At 44.5% G+C, this 18,943-nt stretch overlaps 1 pseudogene across 1 annotated transcript; it reads right to left on the bottom strand.

Moving 5' to 3' along the window:
* Positions 1 to 2,395: 2,395 nt before the first annotated feature.
* Positions 2,396 to 3,165, bottom strand: LOC308253605 (UBX domain-containing protein 2A-like; annotated as a pseudogene). The gene has a single exon. The product of its transcript is annotated as a UBX domain-containing protein 2A-like (transcript).
* Positions 3,166 to 18,943: the final 15,778 nt, after the last annotated feature.

Genomic DNA, 18,943 nt, shown 5'->3' with positions numbered 1-18,943 from the left:
CAAACTCTGGGCTTTATGCCCATTCTCTCTTTCCCAAATATTTCAAGGTGTTCTTCTGAGAATAACTATTTACACAGATTGCTTTTCTCTCAAATACAGTATGAAGTAAACTCCTAAAGAGGGGTTTTGCCAGCCTGCTTTGGTCCACTTTCTTAGCCATCTACTTTCATTTGTGAATCACACTGGTAAATGCTTCCAACAATAACTTGACCAGCCTCTTACCTCTGCCTGCTTATAACCTGACATCTGCACTTTTGACAAAAGCCAGAGTCCTTCCTCTTTCCCTGGAATGGCTTTTCCTATCCTCTTTGCCAAATGATAGTTTTTCTCCTCATGACTGGAGTACCTTCTTTTTCTTTTCTTCTTTTGTTAAATATTTACATGTTTTTTATTTATAAGAATAAATATGTGTAACTTTTAACATATTTATAACCCACATAAACAAAAGGTCTTGAGACCAAACAGTTTAAGACCAGTTCCTTCCAGCAGACGTCCAGTGCCCTGTGAACATTACTGTGGATGGGCATGCCTGCTTAGTTCCTTGCACACTCAATGTATATTTCACTTTGAATATGATTCCACAGATCATTTTCAAAAAGGCTTCCTAAACTTATTTTTGGGCAAGGGGCTGCAATCGGACAGTGAATATTAAAGTCTAACTGGTTTTAAAGTCTAAGAAACAAAGCAAGTCTTCCTTGGTGACATCAGAATATAATAAATAACCTTTGAATGTGTACACAGGTTGACTCTAATGTATGGAGTAGAAAACCATACATTACATAAGGCATTTTTAAAATATTAATTAGCAATGTGACAACACAACATTAGATTCTAAGTAAGCAGTCTCAAATGAATGACTCACTGCAAATGTTAGCTAAGAATAAGTCCCTAATTTTTGAAAGAAAAGAAAATAGGGGGTTAATTGAGGTTCCCGGAGAGAACATAGTTTTTTTTTTTAATTATACTTCTGGCCTGGCTTAGTGGTTGAGCATCAATCTGTGAACCAGGAGGTCACAGTTCAATTCATGGTCAGGGCACATGCCTGAGTTGCAGGCTTGATCCTCAGTAGGGGGCCTGCAGGAGGCAGCCAATCAATGATTCTCTCTCATCATTGCATTGATATTTCTATCTCTCTTTTCCTCTCTGAAATCTATAAAAAAAATTTTTTTTAAATTATACTTCTCAAAAATGTAGAAATGCAAGTAGACAGATTAATGCTGACATTATACTAAGCTACAGAATTTTATTCTTACATGAAAATTCTAGATACTATTGCCAACTTAATATCTGAGTGTACCTTGCCATTAGAGAATACAGATGAGAACACTTCCAGGGTTAGGCATAGCCATGGTAGAAGCAGTTCCTTCTAGCATTTTGATTGTATCTCAGGTATAAAATAAGGACACTGATGCTTTTAACCTGTCATGTATAATTTTTAATGTATTGCTATTTAAAAATTCCGAGCCAAGCTAACATTTAAATAAATCACTGCTGTTTGGGAATGATGTTTAAATGAATGATGCTGTGAACATATTTGCTAATTTATACTGATAACTGGAAACGGTGAGCCGAGATGGTTTCCCGGGGTTGTGTTTCACAATGCCAAAGAATGAGCTACGCGGACCAGAAGGTTTAAGCAAAAGTGTGGAAATTTTATTATAAGCACATTCAGACTCCCTGCAAGGGGAGGGTGACCCATTAATGGGCTGTCCATTGAAGCCTTGTAGCCCAGGGGTATATATTTGCTATAAGCCTGCTCTATGTCTACTGTGTTGTCACCTGATTAATTCCCTCAGTTGTTCTTGCCCAGCAACGGACCTAAACCTTCCCTGTTTCTATGTTCTTTCTCTGTCCCTATGCTGAACTTTTTCTGTTTCTATGCATTCATACATCTTGTTGCTACAGGCCCTCCCTTGTTTTCCCATGCCTCCGTTTTGAGTCCAGAAACATTTTATTATTTCTGCTTGGTTGGTTCCTGTGGTTAGGCTGCTAAAACTGCCGTGTCTGCCCCTGCCTATGTTTCACCTGCCTTTGTTTTCCACTGGACCCATGCCCTATCTGCCTGCTTTTCAAGCTAACTTCTCTCAATACCACATTAAGACACTAAATGATATAGTCCTTTAATATATCTTACGTTGAATTATTGGTAATTGAAAAGAAGCATATTTTTCTGAGTAGCCTTTGGGAGACAGTGCACTGAATATAGTTTCCAGTCATAGTTTCCTCTCCTAACTTGTACTTACTTAAAAGTCTTCCCATTTGGAGGAAGTTAAATAGGTCTTGAACCAAAAGTTCAGCGAACCTGACTCCCCGCGTCCCCCATTTTGGTTTGCATGTTCACTTATAAACCATCACTTCTCTGCAAACTTTCCACTTAGTGTGTCAAAGATCAATGTTATGAAAGTTCTCGAAAAGGTTCCGTGGTTTTGTGGAGTCTCTGAATGAGAGCATTCGGTAAGTCTGCCTCTTCCAGCTGAATACTTCATCTAGCAACCTGGGGTAAGGAAGAGCTGTGGCCAGCGAAAAAGGAAGACTTCTTTGAGATCCTTGGTATTTTTCAATGGAGTCTTTGATGTGGCCTAACCCTATGAGACATATTACATTTCTGAACAACCCTTTTCCCACTGGCTAACCGGATCTGCATATTAGTGATGGGTTCCAGGTTGTTTAGTGGGACAGTAGACAAATTATTTTTCATCTCAACTTCAATACTTTTTGTTTTAGAAATAATTTTTGGTGTGGCACTTCCCAGTCAGTGACCCTGTCCAGAGAATGGCTGGAACACGGGTTTCGTTGCCACACATACTTCGTGTTTCTTACATCTACCTCCTCCTTATCAGATGTTCTCTGTAATCCCAATGGCAAGTCCCCTTTCTTGATGAAGTTCAGAAACTGCTGACTTGCACCATCTGAATAACTTCTGAAATCATCATTAACCGTGAGCCCATTTTTCCATAATTTTATATTTATATCTACCTGTTTCTTCTGTTCAGTGGGAGACAAGCATTTGGCACCAACTTTCTGCGCTTCCTCAAAAAGACTGTCGACAAAATATTCACAAGTTGTTAGTTGACTATCACTAAGAGGTTGGTTGTCAGATCCTGTTTCACAAACCCATTTTTCTTTGATAATTTCAAGATTATCTACTTCTTTCATTCTCCTCTGCCTTACGTGGCTTTCTGTGCTGTGCTTTGGCAGCGGCCGCCTCAGGGCGTGGCCGCTGGAGCGGAACCCGCTGTGCAGCGCCAGCTGCAGCCCCGGGCGCAGCGGGAGAGTCCCTGCCGGGCCCTCGAGCGAACCCTGGAGATCTGTGTCGGAGACACGCGGTCCGCGAAATCAGGACTCCGGACACACACGAACTGCTGCTCCCAGGAGCAATGGGGCACCTAGAGTCCAAGCAGCCAGGCAGTGCGGTCTCTAATACAGGTCATCAGCCAGCATTTGCTTCGCGTTAGTTCAGTGCACCTCTGGTTTGTAGACCATCTAATAACAAGAGTTGGCACGGAACAGAATTTTATGTATTATCTCCTAAATGAGTGAAAAGCAAAGTTTGGGCTCGTCCGGGATTTGAACCCGGGACCTCTCGCACCCAAAGCGAGAATCATACCCCTAGACCAACGAGCCACAATGCTTGTAGCTCTGCTGTGTTTCCTCTGAATTTCACTTTTCTACCAGGCTGGTTAGTTTTGTTCTTTGTGGCTGTTACTTTTTGCCCGGCTTAATTTTTCTCTCCATCTTTGTGACGTCTCATATCTGACTCTGGACCTAGCATTGATTATTCTCCCCAAACCACGACCCTTCCAGATGCCAAGTGGAGGGAGGAGAGGCAGCCTTGGAGACTTCAGGCCACATTTCCGAGTTCCACCGAGTCCCGCCGGGATGGGTCTAGCCGCGAGCTCGAATCTAAAGGGAAACAGGTTGGAGACCGAAGGTCCAAGCCGCACTGGGTTGCAAGGCTGTAGGGTCCCCAGCCCCAGGACAGACGCGCGGGAAGTGTATCTATCGCGTTGCTACCACCCCGCGGGAGCATAAAATCTAGGGACGAGACTGTTGGGCATCAAAGTATCGGGAGCTGGAGCTGGTTGGTGGTAAGCCAGTCTGGCGCGTGTTGGCATATTCCAGACCCTTGCAGTTTTCCTAAATGAGAGTCAAGTTTTCCCTACCTTTGCATAAATTGTTTTCTCGCTTTGGAATTCTCTCTCCCAGTCTCATCCCGGTTCACTTCAAATCCTATTCCCCCTTTCCTGCTACGGCTCAAAAATCTTTTAATGGAATTATGAAATATATAAAAAGCTAAGTAAATTAAAAGGCCCTCTTTCTGCATGGATGTATTTATAGATTGGGGTCAGACCCTCGGGCTGAAGGTCACAGTTAAGGGGTTTGTTCCTCAAATTAATGTCGCGAAGGCCGCAGAGCACAAACGTACATTTATACAATACTCTGTACCAACGAATGTCGCCGACATTTGGGCCTCAGAGAGCAACCTAGGAATAACCTAGAGCCAAAAAAAAAAAAAAAATAGCACATCTTAATGCAATAACTAGGAACTTTTCCAGTTGGTTAGTTGAACCGGTGCTAACTCCTATTTCTCACTGTTTAACAAGCCTATCAGACAAGATTTGTAGATGTGATACACCGTGAATAAGCCAAAATGTCAACCTCTCCTTCGAGCCGGAATCGAACCAGCGACCTAAGGATAGCTAGACAGGAAATGACTACAGTCCTCCGCTCTACCAGCTGAGCTATCGAAGGGAGCACGTGAGCTCGCGTTCTAGAATTCCCTATTCAGGATAGAGATAAACCTAGTGGGTATGACATGGTTTCTGATTGCTAGTGAACAGACATCATGTAGTAAGCGTCTTGTGAGAACGTCCCTACACCCACGGTTTTGGAGACAACCCTTCTAGAGCTGAATTCTCTGCTTTAGAAACAGGGCCAACCCGTGATTTTAGCAGGCGCTGCTAGTCCCGGTGCATGCTGAGGCCTCGGGCGGAACGGGGGCCACTCCCCCGGGTTGGGAGTGGGGGTGGGCGTTGTTTTCACGTAGTGCGCGGGCCCCGAGCCTCCCTTGCTCGGTATGTGTCTAGCCTGGGAGCAGCCATCCGGGCAACAGAGAACTAGGGACTGAGGCGGTGGGACACGTAATTCTTACCGCGCCATTCCGAGCCGGAGAGAGGGTGCGAGCCTGTTCATTTCCTCACTTCCTGTGCTCCCCGCACCCCCAGGCGCGTGGGCCCCGGCCAGCTGAAGCTCTTGTCCACTCACACGTCGGCAGACTCGGGGACTCAGTGGGTGTGGAAGAGAGAATATAAGCCCCGTGTTTCTGTGAGAACTGACTTTTGGTGAAAATATTTTGAGGTTTTCTAAAGAGAAAGCCACAATTTCTTTGAATCAAATTTGGGGGTCCAAGTCTCCACCTGCATTTCCCCCGGCTGGGACACGGAAGTGTTGGAAAACCCACTGAAACATGAAACCTTGCAGGACTGCCCGCCTGGGAAGGCTGGCGCCGGCCGGAGGACCTGGTTCTGGGATCCAAGCCTGCCAAGGGCGACTAGCCGAGGCTCGATCCCATTCTCTTCTCTACCACGTCCTCCCGGCTCGGGTTAGGCCACTCTCGCCACGCGCGTCCGTAGAGGCTTCCGTCAGCTTAGAATGGATTCCGCGACAACCTCGGTAGCAAAAGCAGCATTTGCGCACTGGCACAGGAACCTGAGCGGAAGCCGTTCGGCCGGGCGATGTTTATGCCGGAGATCTGGACGACTGTGGCCGAATTTGTGGTGGGGTCAAGGTTATCGGAACGTGAGGGAGTGGGGTGAGATGAATTAAAAAGGGTAAACATACTTATTAGGCCCCAGCGAGATTTGAACTCGCGACCCCTGGTTTACAAGACCAGTGCTCTAACCCCTGAGCTATAGGGCCTTACAGTTTTGTACTCCTGTTCTTTCTAATAAAGGAAGATATTTATGCTAGGCGTTTGTTAGAGTATCAGTGTTGGAAGTAAACAAAACCCGAATGTTGCTTCAATTTGTTTCCCAACTACATACAGGAATTCAGTCTGCAGGCTCTTACTGGGGTTAGCACAACATGGGAGTCAGTGACAGAGACCGCTAGAAAAATATACCCAATCCAATACAGTGAAATACTTTTTTTCCCACCCCCTCAGCTGCAGATTGTCAAAATTAAGAATGTAAACCCTGCATAGAGGAAAAGTTGCCTGCCTACCACAGTTCTCTCAGCTGAAACTAGGACATCTGCATTGGGTTTTCTACTTGACTCAAGACATCCACCAACCTGCAACCGCCTGCCTTAAGTTCCTTAGACATAGGGACCTTTCTCACAGCTGAGTCTCAGCGCCAGAGTAGGCATTCATTAACTCGCTATTCATTACTCGCTATTCATTAAATTCATCCCTTTATTCAACAAACACTGAATTCCGATTTTGTGCTAGGCTCGCCCTAGGAACAAGGCATCCACATATGTTCTTTGCCTTGAAGACACTGTCATAGTTTTGTGGAATAAAATAACTTTGATGTTTATAAAAGAGAACAATAAAAAGTAGCTGTGCCTAAGATGGGTATGGGGGTGGAGGTGTTCAATGGGGAAAGAAGGGAGGCATATGTAATACTCTCAACAATAAAGATTATATATATATAAAGATAAATATATTTATAAAGATATATATTTTTTTTCTTTTTTTAATGAAGCTGTGCCTGTTGAGAGGGGGCAGTTGAGACAGCCAAGGTTCACAAATTTACACAGTGAGCCATCACAAATGCAGACCCACTGGAGGGATGGACTTGAGCAACACTTTGTAGGGAGATTAAGACACAAATCTGGGGGCGGGGTGATCTCTGGTAAAAGAAAAGTTAGGAGAAAAGTCTGAGAGAAAGACTGAGGTGAAAACGTGCCTTGTGGAGAAACCAAGATGGCAGCATAGGTAAACACCTAAACTGCTGCCTTACACAACAATTTCAAAACTACAACTAAAAGACAGAACGGACACCATCCAGAACCACAGGAAAGCTGGCTGAGTGAAAATTCTACAACTAGAAGGAAAGAGGAAAGCTCACAGAGAATTGGAGGTACGGCAAAGGGGCTTTGTGCGCGCAGAGAGGAAGGGCGGCTGAGAGCCTGGCTGACTTTCTCTGGCGGAAGGGGAAAGGAAGCCCCTGACTGCACTGAGCCCCAGTTCGGACTGCAGTGAACCCCAGTTCCAGGCGAGCCCCTGGGGAACCACGCTCTTGTGGGGGGAGTCTGGACTCTCGGGCGGAGACTCGGGAGCAGGGGAAGGCGGAGGACTGAAAGCGCGCACGCACGTGCCAGTGCGCACAAAGGCTGTGGAGGTTGCCACAGGCTTTCCCTAGTGAAAGGGAGACAGAGGCTCCTGACGGCACTCAGCCCCAGTTCTGACTGCAGTGAACCCCAGTTCCAGGCGAGCCCCTGGGGACCCACGCTCTTGTGGAAGGAGTCTGGACTCTCAGGCGGAGACTGGAGCTGGGGAAGGCGGAGGACTGAAAGCGCACATGCACGCAAGGGCAAGGCTGACAGGAAGCCAAGACTGAGACTCCACCCCATCCAAGCTGAGCACAGAGGCTATTGCAATTTGGCAAGTCTAATCCTATAAGGCTGTCTCCAGCACCGAACTTCTCCCAGCATAGACACAGCTGATCCTTACAGCCAACTGGCCCGGAGGTCAATTCTTCCCAGTGATACCAACAACAATCAAGACTTAATTACAACAAGGCTGTACACACAGTCCACAAAGGGGTGCACCAAGAGTGTCCACCTCAGGTTAACTGGGGAAGCAGACCCACTGGGCCATATTGGAAACCTAGCACAAATATCTACCTTACCAACTCAGGGAATCAATGAAAATGCGGGGTCAAAGAATCAGATCACAAACGAAAGAAATGGAGGAAAACAAACGACTGGATATAGAATTCAAAACCACGCTTATAAGACTTTTTAAGAATATCCTAGAAAAGGCCGATAAATATAACGAGACCCTCGAAGATATGAAAAAGGACCAACTAGAAATTAAACATACACTGACTGAAATAAAAAATATTATACAGAGACCCAGAAACAGAATAGAGGAACCCAAGAATCAAGTCAAAGAATTGAAATACAAAGAAGCAAAAACACTCAACCGAAAAAGCAAAAAGCAAAAAAAAAAAATCCAAAAAGTTGAAGATAATGTAAGAAGACTCTGGGACAACTTCAAGCGTACCAACATCAGAATTATGGGGGTGCCAGAAGAAGAGAGAGAGCAAGATACTGAAAACCTATTTGAAGAAATAATGACCGAAAACTTCCCCCACCTGGTGAAAGAAATAGACTTACAAGCCCAGGAAGCCCACAGAACCCCAAACAAAAGGAATCCAAAGAGGACCACACCAAGACACATCATAATTAAAATGCCAAGAGCAAAAGACAAAGAGAGAATATTAAAAGCAGCAAGAGAAAAACAGTTAATTACCTACAAGGGAGCACACATACGACTGTCAGCTGACTTCTCAACAGAAACTATGCAGGCCAGACGGGAGTGGCAAGAAATTTTCAATGTGATGAATAGCAAGAACCTACAACCAAGATTACTCTACCCAGCAAAGCTATCATTCAGAATTGAAGGGCAGATAAAGAGCTTCACAGATAAGAAAAAGCTGAAGGAGTTCATCACCACCAAACCAGTATTACATGAAATGCTGAAAGGTATTCTTAAAGAAGAGGAAGAAGAAAAAAGTAAAGAGAAAAATTATGAACAACAAATACATATCTATCAACAAGCGAACCTAAAAATCAAGTGAATTAAAAACCTGAGGAACAGAATAATCTGGTGAATATAATAGAATCAGGGGCATAGAAAGGGAGTGGACTGATAATTCTCAGGGGGAAAGGGGCATGGGGGGTTCATGAAGAGAATGGACAAAAATCATACACCTATGGATGAGGACAGTGGGGGGGAGGTAAGGGCAGAAGGTGGGGTGGGAAATGGGTGGAGGGGAGCTATGGGGGGAAAAAGGAGAAATAATTGTAATAATCTGAATAAAGATTTATTTAAAAAATTAAAAAAAATTAAAAAAAATTAAAAAAAAAAGATCCATATGATTTCACTCATATATGGGATATAAATTCTGAAACTCATGAACACAAATAGCAGTGTGGTGGTTGCCAGAGGGAAGGGGGTGGGGTGCAAAGGGGAAAAAAAAAAAAAAAGAAAACGTGCCTTGTCTCCCCCCGATTGCTAGTGTGAGTGGAGTTCTTGGGGGTACCACTGGGATAAGCATATCTGGAAGACCCCATGGGAGGATGAGATGTGGTAGAAAGCTTTATTTCCTAGAATTACACCTCTGGCTTTCCCTTAGTCCCATTTCCCTTAGTCCAATCATAGAAGTGTAGCTGGGGTTTCACTAGGACTAAAATCAGAGCCAGTGCCCAGAGTTTCCTTTCCATGTGGAGCCAAGTCCAGTTCAGCATCAGGCTAGCTGCAGTCCATTAATCCATTGTGTGTGTGTGGGGGGGGGTGGGGGAGGGGCGGGGGGATCTGCATGGCCATGGGCCTCATGGGAGAATGCCAGGAAGCCAAGTGTGAGCCACCATTAGGTGCTTGAAGTGGCCATGCCCATTCTGGCCAATGATCTCTCTTCCTAGGTGTGACTGACAGACAAGCACCTTCCCTATGTCACTCCAACTCTACTGGGCATGGGTTTATCTTCCCTTTGTTGGATCCTTCCCCTAGTGTTTTACAGAGAACATGCCTATAAGTCTGGCCTTTCCTCTGCTCCTTTCCTGGCTAATTACAACAGTATCATCTGGGGCAGAGGCCCACCCTCCTGAAAATAAGGAAAGGTAAGAAGAAAAGTTAGTAGGAGACATATTTGTGAAATGAAGTTACACACTTTGAAAAATTGAAAATGGAAACCCACCAGGCATGGATAGGCAGAATGAATTGAAGGGAAAGGAAGAGAAACTAGAGAAACACCAAGGAAACACCAGAGCTTGGCCAGGTGCAGATGCTCAAACACAAAGCTGCAAAAAAGTAACAGTTATGGACTAGGAAGGGGGGGAAAATGAGTGAAAGAGAAACAGGGAAGACAGATTCTGCTGAAGTAAGATATGAATAAAGAGGTTATAAAAGACAATAAAGAGGAGAGAGTCAGGGAGAACTCTCAAATACACCTTGAAGAAGCAAGATGATAGTTGCTGAGGAAAAATAGTCTAGAGAGATGGGTATCTGGGGAGGGCAGAGGTGTGCTAGGATTTAGGTGGGCTGAATTTAAGATGAAGATGGAGGAGTTTATGGGAATTGTACAATAGCTAGAATACTCTTGTTGTGTCTAGAGTTATATAGATTGAGTAGAGGCCTGGCGCACAAAATTCGTGCACGGGTATGGTCCCTAGGCCTGGCCTGCGATCAGGGCCATCTCCCTAGCCAGGCCCACCCCACGCCGCCACCCACCCCTGGTTCCCCGTTCACCATCCAGTGATCGGTGCCTGACGGCCAAGGGAAGGGACTGAGAAGTCAGCTGTTCCTGCCTGCTTGCTGGCCCCGCCCCTGCAGTGGGTGGCCATCAGGTGATCAGAGCCTGCTGGCTGGGGAAAGAGACCAAGAGATAGTCAGTGCACCTCATAGTGACTGGTCCAGCAGTCGTTCTGCCATTAGAGTAAATTTGCATATTACCCTTTTATTATATAGGATAGAGGCCTGGTACACAGGTGGGGACCAGCTGGCCTGCCCTGAAGGGTGCCCTGGATCAGGGTTGGGGGTCCCCGCTGGGGGGCAGGGCGGCCTGGGCGAAGGGCCATGGGTGGTTTGCAGGCCGGCCATGCCCTGGCTTTGTCAGGAAGGACATCCAGAAGATGTCTGGTCTAATTAGCATATTACCCTTTTATTAGTATAGATAGGTCAAGGTTAGCTCAAAATATATAGATCGGTGATTTTCAACTTTTTTCATCTCATAGCACAGATAAACAAATTACTAAAATCCTGCGGCACACCAAAAAGTACAGTAACATTTTTTTCCCAATCTGACCAAAAAAAAAAAAAAAAAATAGGTATGAATTTGACCCATTCACACCGGACAGCTGTTGTGTTAGCTGTTGTCTTTTTTTTTTTTTTTTTTCAAGAATCTAAGAGAAAAGCAGTCAGTGCCCCTGACTAAATAGGTTTGCATGTTTTAAAAATTCTAGCGGCACATCAGTTTGAAAATCACTGACATACACTGAGTTGCCAAATTATTATGATCTCTGAATGCATAATAATCTGGCCACTCAGTATATATCCTATATAATAAAAGGCTAATATGCAAATTGTCCCCTCAACCAGGAGTTCGACCAGCAAGCAGGCCGGCCAACCACCCATGTCCCCTCCCCCTGGCTAGGCTGGCCAGACCCCACCCATGCACAAATTCATGTACTGGGTCTCTAATATATGTGTATGTGTGTGTATGTGTGCATATATATATTGAGTGGCCAGACTATTATGCTTTCAGAGATCATAATAATCTGGCCACTCAGTGTAGATCATCCATTGAGTTGGAGCTAAGACTTGTGTTCTTGAAGGAAAAATGTACAAAGAAAAAATAGCAGAGGCCTAAATAGGGACATTCTGAATAGCTTTGATTCATGCATTTGTCATATGAGTGGGTGTCTAACTTTTTTTTTTTTTAACATTCTCTTTACATTTGGTAATTTCACACATAAGTCTGTCCTAGAAAATTTGCTTTCCCAACTGGCAGCTGGGAGTGGGCATGTGACCTAGGTTCCACCAATCAGATGCATCCAGGGAAGATTTCAATTTAGAAGTGCAAAAAAGGACTAAATAATCCTATAAGGAAATACTAGTACCATGTCTTTCCAATAGTTAAGATGTTAGATTCTTGGCTATGGGATTTCTTAAATCTGTAGATTGTTGTCTTTCTCCAGTTCTGGAAAATTCTCCAACCATTATCTTTTCAAATGTTGTTTTTGCTCTATTATTTATGAAACTGAAATTAAACATATTAGACCTTCACAACATATCCTCTACTTTTAACCTTTCTCTATATTTTTTTCTTTTTATCTTTCCATTTTACATTCTGAATTATGTTTCCTTACTTATAATCTACTAATTCTCTCTACATCAGTGTTTAATCAGCTTTTAAATCTACTCACTGAGTCAATTGTTATTATAAATTACTAGAGGCCCGGTGCACGAAATTCGGGTGGGGGAGGGTGGGTGTCCCTCAGCCCAGCCTGAACCCTCTCCAATCTGGGATCCCTCTCACAATCCAGGACTCCTGGCTCCCAACTGCTTGCCTGCCTGCCTTCCTGATTGCCCCTAACCGCTTCTGCCTGCCAGCCTGATCACCCCCTAACCACTCCCCTGCCAGCCTGATTGATGCCTAACTGCTCCCCTGCCAGCCTGTCTGCCCCTAACTGCCCTCCCCTGCAGGTCTGGTCACCCCTAACTGCCCTCCCCTGCAGGCCTGGTCACCCCTAACTGCCCTCCCCTGCAGGCCTGGGTCCCCCACAATGCCCTCCCCTGAAGGCCTGGTCACCCCTAACTGCCCTCCCCTGCAGGCCTGATTGCCCCCAACTTCCCTCCTCTGCCAGCTTGGTCACCCCTAACTACTCTCCCCTGCAGGCTTGATCGCCCCCAACTGCCCTCCCTTGCAGGCCTGGTCCCTCCCAACTGCCCTCCCCGCTGGCCTGATCGCCCACAACTGCCCTCCCTTGCAGGCCATCTTGTGGCAGCCATCCTGTGTCCACATGGGGTCAGGATCTTTGACCACATGGGGGCAGCCATCTTGTATGTTGGAGTCATGGTCAATCTGCATATTACTCTTTTATTAGATAGGATAGAGGCCTGGTGCACGGGTGGGGGCCAGCTGGTTTGCCCTGAAGGGTGTCCCTGATCAGGGTGGGGGTTCCCTTGGGGCGTGGGGCGGCCTGGGCGAGGGGCCTGTGGTGGTTTGCAGGCCGGTCACGCCCCCTGGCGACCCAAGTGGAGGCCCTGGTACCTGGGGTTTATTTATCTTCTACAATTGAAACTTTGTCGCCTTGAGTGGAGGCCTAGGCTGGCAAGGGCAGACAGAAAGCTTGGCTTCCTCCATTGCCAGGGAAACCCAAGCCTCCCTCCTGCTCTCTGTGGCCATAGCCATCTTGGTTGGCTTTATTTGCATATTTGCTCCTGATTGGCTGGTGGGCGTGGCTTGTGGGCATGGTTTGTGGGTGTAGCTGAGTGATGGTTAATTTGCATATTACTATTTTATTATATAGGATAATTTTTAATTCTAGAGGTTCAATTTGATTCCTTTTCAAAATTACAAGGCCAATTTTCCCCAGTTTTATTGAGATGTTATTGACATACATCACCATATAAGTTTAAGGTATACAACATAATGGTTTGACTTACATACATTGTGAAATGATTACCACTGTAAGTTTAGCTAGCATCCATTATCTCATATCCTATATAATAAAAGCCTAATATGCTAAGTGCCTGGTCATCCAGTTGTCTGTTTAACCAATCAAAGCATAATATGCTAATGATATGCTAAGGCCACTCAACTGCTTGCTATGACATGCACTGACCACCAGTGGGCAGATGCTCTGACCAGTAGGTTAGCTTGCTGCTGGGGTCTGGCTGATCAGGACTGAATGAGATGGGCCAGACACACCCTGGAACCCTCCTGTGCCCCTCTCTGGCCCCAATTGTGCACCCATGAGGTCCCTCGGCCTGGCCTGTGCCCTCTCCCAATCCAGGACCCCTCAGGGGATGTCAGAGAGCTGGTTTTGGTCCAATCCTGCAGGCCAGGCCTAGGGACCCCACTGGTGCACAAATTCATGCACAGGGCCTCCAGTAGATACAATAAAAAGAGAAAGCAAAAAAATCTTTCTTCCTTGCGATAAAAACTCTTTGGATTTGTTCTCTTAACAATGTCTATATATCATGCAGTAGTGTTAACTATTTTCATAGTCATCAACTGTACATTACATGCCTGAAGAACTTATTTCTTATAAGTGGAAGTTTGTATCTTTTGACCACTTTTTTCCTATTCCCCTTCCCCCTTACCTTTGATAACCACAAATCTGATCCCTTTTCTTTTTCTTTTCTTTTAAATCTTTATTGTTGAAAGTATTACATATGTTCCCCATTTTCCCCCATTGATCCCCGCTCCTCACATACAAGGTCTTTGGTTGATTACCTCCCATCCACCTACCTTCCCTCTGAGATTCCGCACTCTGTTCCATGATTTCATGTCTCCGGATCCACTCCATTCATCAATTTATTTTGTTACTTAGATTCCACATATGAGTGAGATCATGTGATACTTGTCTTTTTCTGACTGACTTATTTCACTTAGCATGATACTCTCCAGGTCCCTCCATGCTGTTTCAAAGGGTAGGAGATTCCTCTTTTTTATTTCTGCATAGTATTCCATGGTATAAATGTACCACAGCTTTTTTATCCACTAAGCCAAACTGATAGGGCTGTATCACAACTTTTTTATCCATTCATCTACTGATGGGCACCTGGCTGTTTCCAGATCTTAGCTATTATAAATTGTGCTATTGTGGACATAGGGATGCATACATTCTTTCTTATTAGTGTTTCAGGTTTCTTAGGGTATATTCCTCTAAGTGGGATCACTGGGTCAAATGACAGTTCCATATTTAATTTTTTGAGGAAACCCCATACTGTTTTCCACGGTGGCTGCACCAGTCTGCATTCCCATCAGCAGTGTACTAGGGTTCCCTTTTCTCCACATCCTCCCCAGCGCTTCTCATTTGTTGATTTGTTGCTTGTAGCCATTCTGACAGGTGAGAGGTGATACCTCATTGTTGTTTTAATTTGCATCTCTCTGATGATCAGTGACTGAGCATTTTTTCATATGTTTCTTGGCCATCTGTATGTCCACTTTGAAGAAGTGTTTATTTAGGTCCTTTGCCCATTTTTTAATTGTTGTTTGTCTTCCTTTTGTTAAGTTGTATGAGTTCCTTATATATTTTGGATATTAGCCCTTTATCAGATGTATCGGTGCCATACAGTGGGCTCCCTTTTCATTTTTTTTAAATAAATCTTTATTCAGCTTATTACAATTATTTCTCCTTTTTCCCCCCATAGCTCCCCTCCACCCATTTCCCACCCCACCTTCTGCCCTTACCTCCCCCCCACTGTCCTCATCCATAGGTGTATGATTTTTGTCCAGTCTCTTCATGAACCCCCCATACCCCTTTCCCCCTGAGAATTATCAGTCCACTCCCTTTCTATGCCCCTGATTCTATTATATTCACCAGATTATTCTGTCCCTCAGGTTTTTAATTCACTTGATTTTTAGGTTCACTTGTTGATAGATATGTATTTGTTGTTCATAATTTTTATCTTTACTTTTTTCTTCTTCCTCTTCTTTAAGAATACCTTTCAGCATTTCATATAATACTGGTTTGGTGGTGATGAACTCCTTTAGCTTTTTCTTGTCTGTGAAACTCTTTATCTGCCCTTCAATTCTGAATGATAGCTTTGCTGGGTAGAGTAATCTTGGTTGTAGGTTCTTGCTATTCATCACATTGAAAATTTCTTGCCACTCCCGTCTGGCCTGCATAGTTTCTGTTGAAAAGTCAGCTGACAGTCGTATGGGTGCTCCCTTGTAGGTAACTAACTGTTTTTCTCTTGCTGCTTTTAATATTCTCTCTTTGTTTTTTGCTCTTGGTATTTTAATTATGATGTGTCTTGGTGTGGTCCTCTTTGGATTCCTTTTGTTTGGGGTTCTGTGCGCTTCCTGGACTTGTAAGTCTATTTCTTTCACCAGGTGGGGGAAGTTTTCGGTCATTATTTCTTCAAATAGGTTTTCAGTATCTTGCTCTCTCTCTTCTTCTGGCACCCCCATAATTCTGATGTTGGTACGCTTGAAGTTGTCCCAGAGTCTTCTTACATTATCTTCAACTTTTTGGATTTTTTTTTTTGCTTTTTGCTTTTTCGGTTGAGTGTTTTTTGCTTCTTTGTAATTCAATTCTTTGACTTGATTTTTGTGTTCCTCTTGTCTGTTTTTGGGTCTCTGTATAATATTTTTTATTTCAGTCAGTGTATGTTTAATTTCTAGTTGGTCCTTTTTCATATCTTCGAGGGTCTCGTTATATTTATCGGCCTTTTCTAGGATATTCTTAAAAAGCCTTATAACCGTGGTTTTGAATTCTATATCCAGTCGTTTGTTTTCCTCCATTTCTTTCATTTGTGATCTGATTCTTTGACGCCGCATTTTCACTGCTTCCCTGAGTTGGTAAGGTAGATTTGTGTGCTAGGTTTCCTATATGGCCCAGTGGGTCTGCCTCCCCAGTTAACCTGAGGTGGACACTCTTGGTGCACCCCTTTGTGGACTGTGTGTACAGCCTTGCTGTAATTAAGTCTTGATTTTTGTTGGTATCACTGGGAAGAATTGACCTCCAGGCCAGTTGGCTGTAAGGATCAGCTGTGTCTATGCTGGGAGAAGTTCGGTGCTGGAGACAGCCTTATAGGATTAGACTTTCCAAATTGCAATAGCCTCTGTGCTCAGCTTGGATGGGGTGGAGTCTCAATCTTGGCTTCCCCTCAGCCTTGCCCTTGCGCGCACATGCGTGCCTTCAGACCTCTCCCTTCCCGGCTCCCAAGTCTCCGCCCGAGAGTCCAGACTCCCCCCACAAGAGCATGGGTCCCCAGGGGCTCACCTGGAACTGGGGTTCACTGCAGTCAGAACTGGGGCTCAGTGCAGTCAGGAGCCTCTGACTCCCTTCCACTAGGGAAAGCCTGTGGCAACCTCCGCAGCCTTTGTGCGCACTGGCGCGCGCGCGCGCTTTCAATCCTCCGCCTTTCCTGGCTCCCGACTCTCCGCCCGAGAGTCCAGACTCCCCCCATAAAAGCGTGGGTCCCCAGGGGCTCGCCTGGAACTGGGGTTCAGTGCAGTCAGAACTGGGGTTCAGTGAGGTCGGGGGCTTCCTTCCCCCTTCCGCCAGAGAAAGTCAGCCAGGCTTTCAGCCACCCTTCCTCTCTGCGCGCACAAAGACCCTTTGCCGTACCTCCAATTCTCTGTGAGCTTTTCTCTTTCCTTCTAGTTGTAGAATTTTCACTCAGCCAGCTTTCCTGTGGTTCTGGATGGTGTCCGTTCTGTCTTTTAGTTGTAGTTTTGAAATTGTTGTGCGAGGCAGCAGTTTAGGTGTTTACCTATGCCGCCATCTTGGCTTCTCCTCCCTTTTCATTTTGTTAATGGTTTCTTTTACTGTGCAGAAGCTTTTTATTTTGATGTAGTCCCATTTGTTTATTTTCTCCTTAGTTTCCTTTGCCCTAGGACCGTGGTCGGCAAACTGCGGCTCGCGAGCCACATGCGGCTCTTCGGCTCCTTGAGTGTGGCTCTTCCACAAAATACCATGGCCTGGGCGAGTCTATTTTGAAGAAGTGGCATTAGAAGAAGTTTAAGTTTAAAAAATTTGGCTCTCAAAAGAAATGTCAATCGTACTTGTTGATATTTGGCTCAGTTGACTAATGAGTTTGCCGACCACTGCCCTAGGAGATGTATCCATAAATATACTGCTACGAGAGATGTCTGAGATTTTTCTGCTTGATCCCTTTTTCTATGAGGTTGGGTTTTGTTTTGCTTTGTTTTAAATTCCACATTTAAGTGATATCATACAGTATTTGTCTTTGTCTATCTGGCTTATTTCACTTAGAATGATGCCCATCAAGGTCCATCTATGTTGTTGCAAATGGCCGGATTTCCTCTTTTTTATGGTGAATAATAGTCCATTATACATCCATTTATTTGTTGATGGACACTTAGTTTTATGTTTTGGCTATTGTCAATAATGCTGCTTGTGAACATGGGAGTGCAGATAATCTTTTTTGAGTTCGTATTTTCATTTCCTTTGTTTTCATTTCATTTCAATTCCCAGAAGTAGAATTGCTGGATCATATGGTAGTTCTATTTTTAATATTTTGAGGATCCTTCACACTGTTTTCCATAGTGGCTATACCAGTTTGCTGTCCCATCAACAGGCTAAGTCTTATAATTTCCTATTTCCTACAAATATGTGCCAGCTTATCCTTTTTCTTTAAACATGGTAATTCTAGTTGTTTTAATATCTATAGCTGATAATCTCAATATTATTTCATCTGTTGTTCAGTTGATTCTTACTCATGTCACTTTGTTTCCTTATGTAATTGGTCCTCTTTGAATGTGTAGTGCTCAATGTCTTTGCAAAATTATATGCAGTGAATTTTTGAGGTCAAAATGAAGCTGTCTTGCTGAAATACATACACACACACACACACACACACACACACACACACACACACACACACATATATATATGGTTTTTCATAGGCACCTAGAGCACTATCAACTCAAAAAGAGCCTTAAAAAAGTTCATGGCTTGCCGAAACCGGTTTGGCTCAGTGGATAGAGCGTCAGCCTGCGGACTGAAGGGTCCCGGGTTCGATTCCGGTCAAGGGCATGTACCTTGGTTGCGGGCACATCCCCAGTAGGGGGTGTGCAGGAGGCAGCTGATCGATGTTTCTCTCTCATTGATGTTTCTAGCTCTCTATCCCTCTCTCCCTTCCTCTCTCTGTAAAATATCAATAAAATATATTAAAAAAAAAAAAAAAAAAGTTCATGGCTACATAGTCCCTGGGGAGAATGCAGACTATGCTTATAGTTTCTCAGGAAAAGTTGAAAGCTTATCTTTTCTATTTTCTCCTGCTAAACTCAGCTGATTTCTGCTGAGCTTCACAAGAATTACTGGAAATGGGAGGATAAAGGTAGGTTTACTTCTTGTTCATCCTTACCTTATGGGAATAGCTCTTTGGAGTAGAAACTTAATACTTGGGAGAGTGTCTTACTAGACTTTGTACCGTTGCCAGTTGCTGGGTGGTGACATCTGTCCCTCTTGTTTCTCCCACCCAAAGAGGCAGCCAAAACTATAGTCCAAGTTT

Source organism: Plecotus auritus, assembly GCF_963455305.1.
Source record: "Plecotus auritus genome assembly, chromosome: 1".
Classification (NCBI taxonomy): domain Eukaryota; kingdom Metazoa; phylum Chordata; class Mammalia; order Chiroptera; family Vespertilionidae; genus Plecotus; species Plecotus auritus.
Note: the sequence above shows the minus strand (reverse complement) of the source record. Positions and strands in the feature narration are given on the sequence as shown.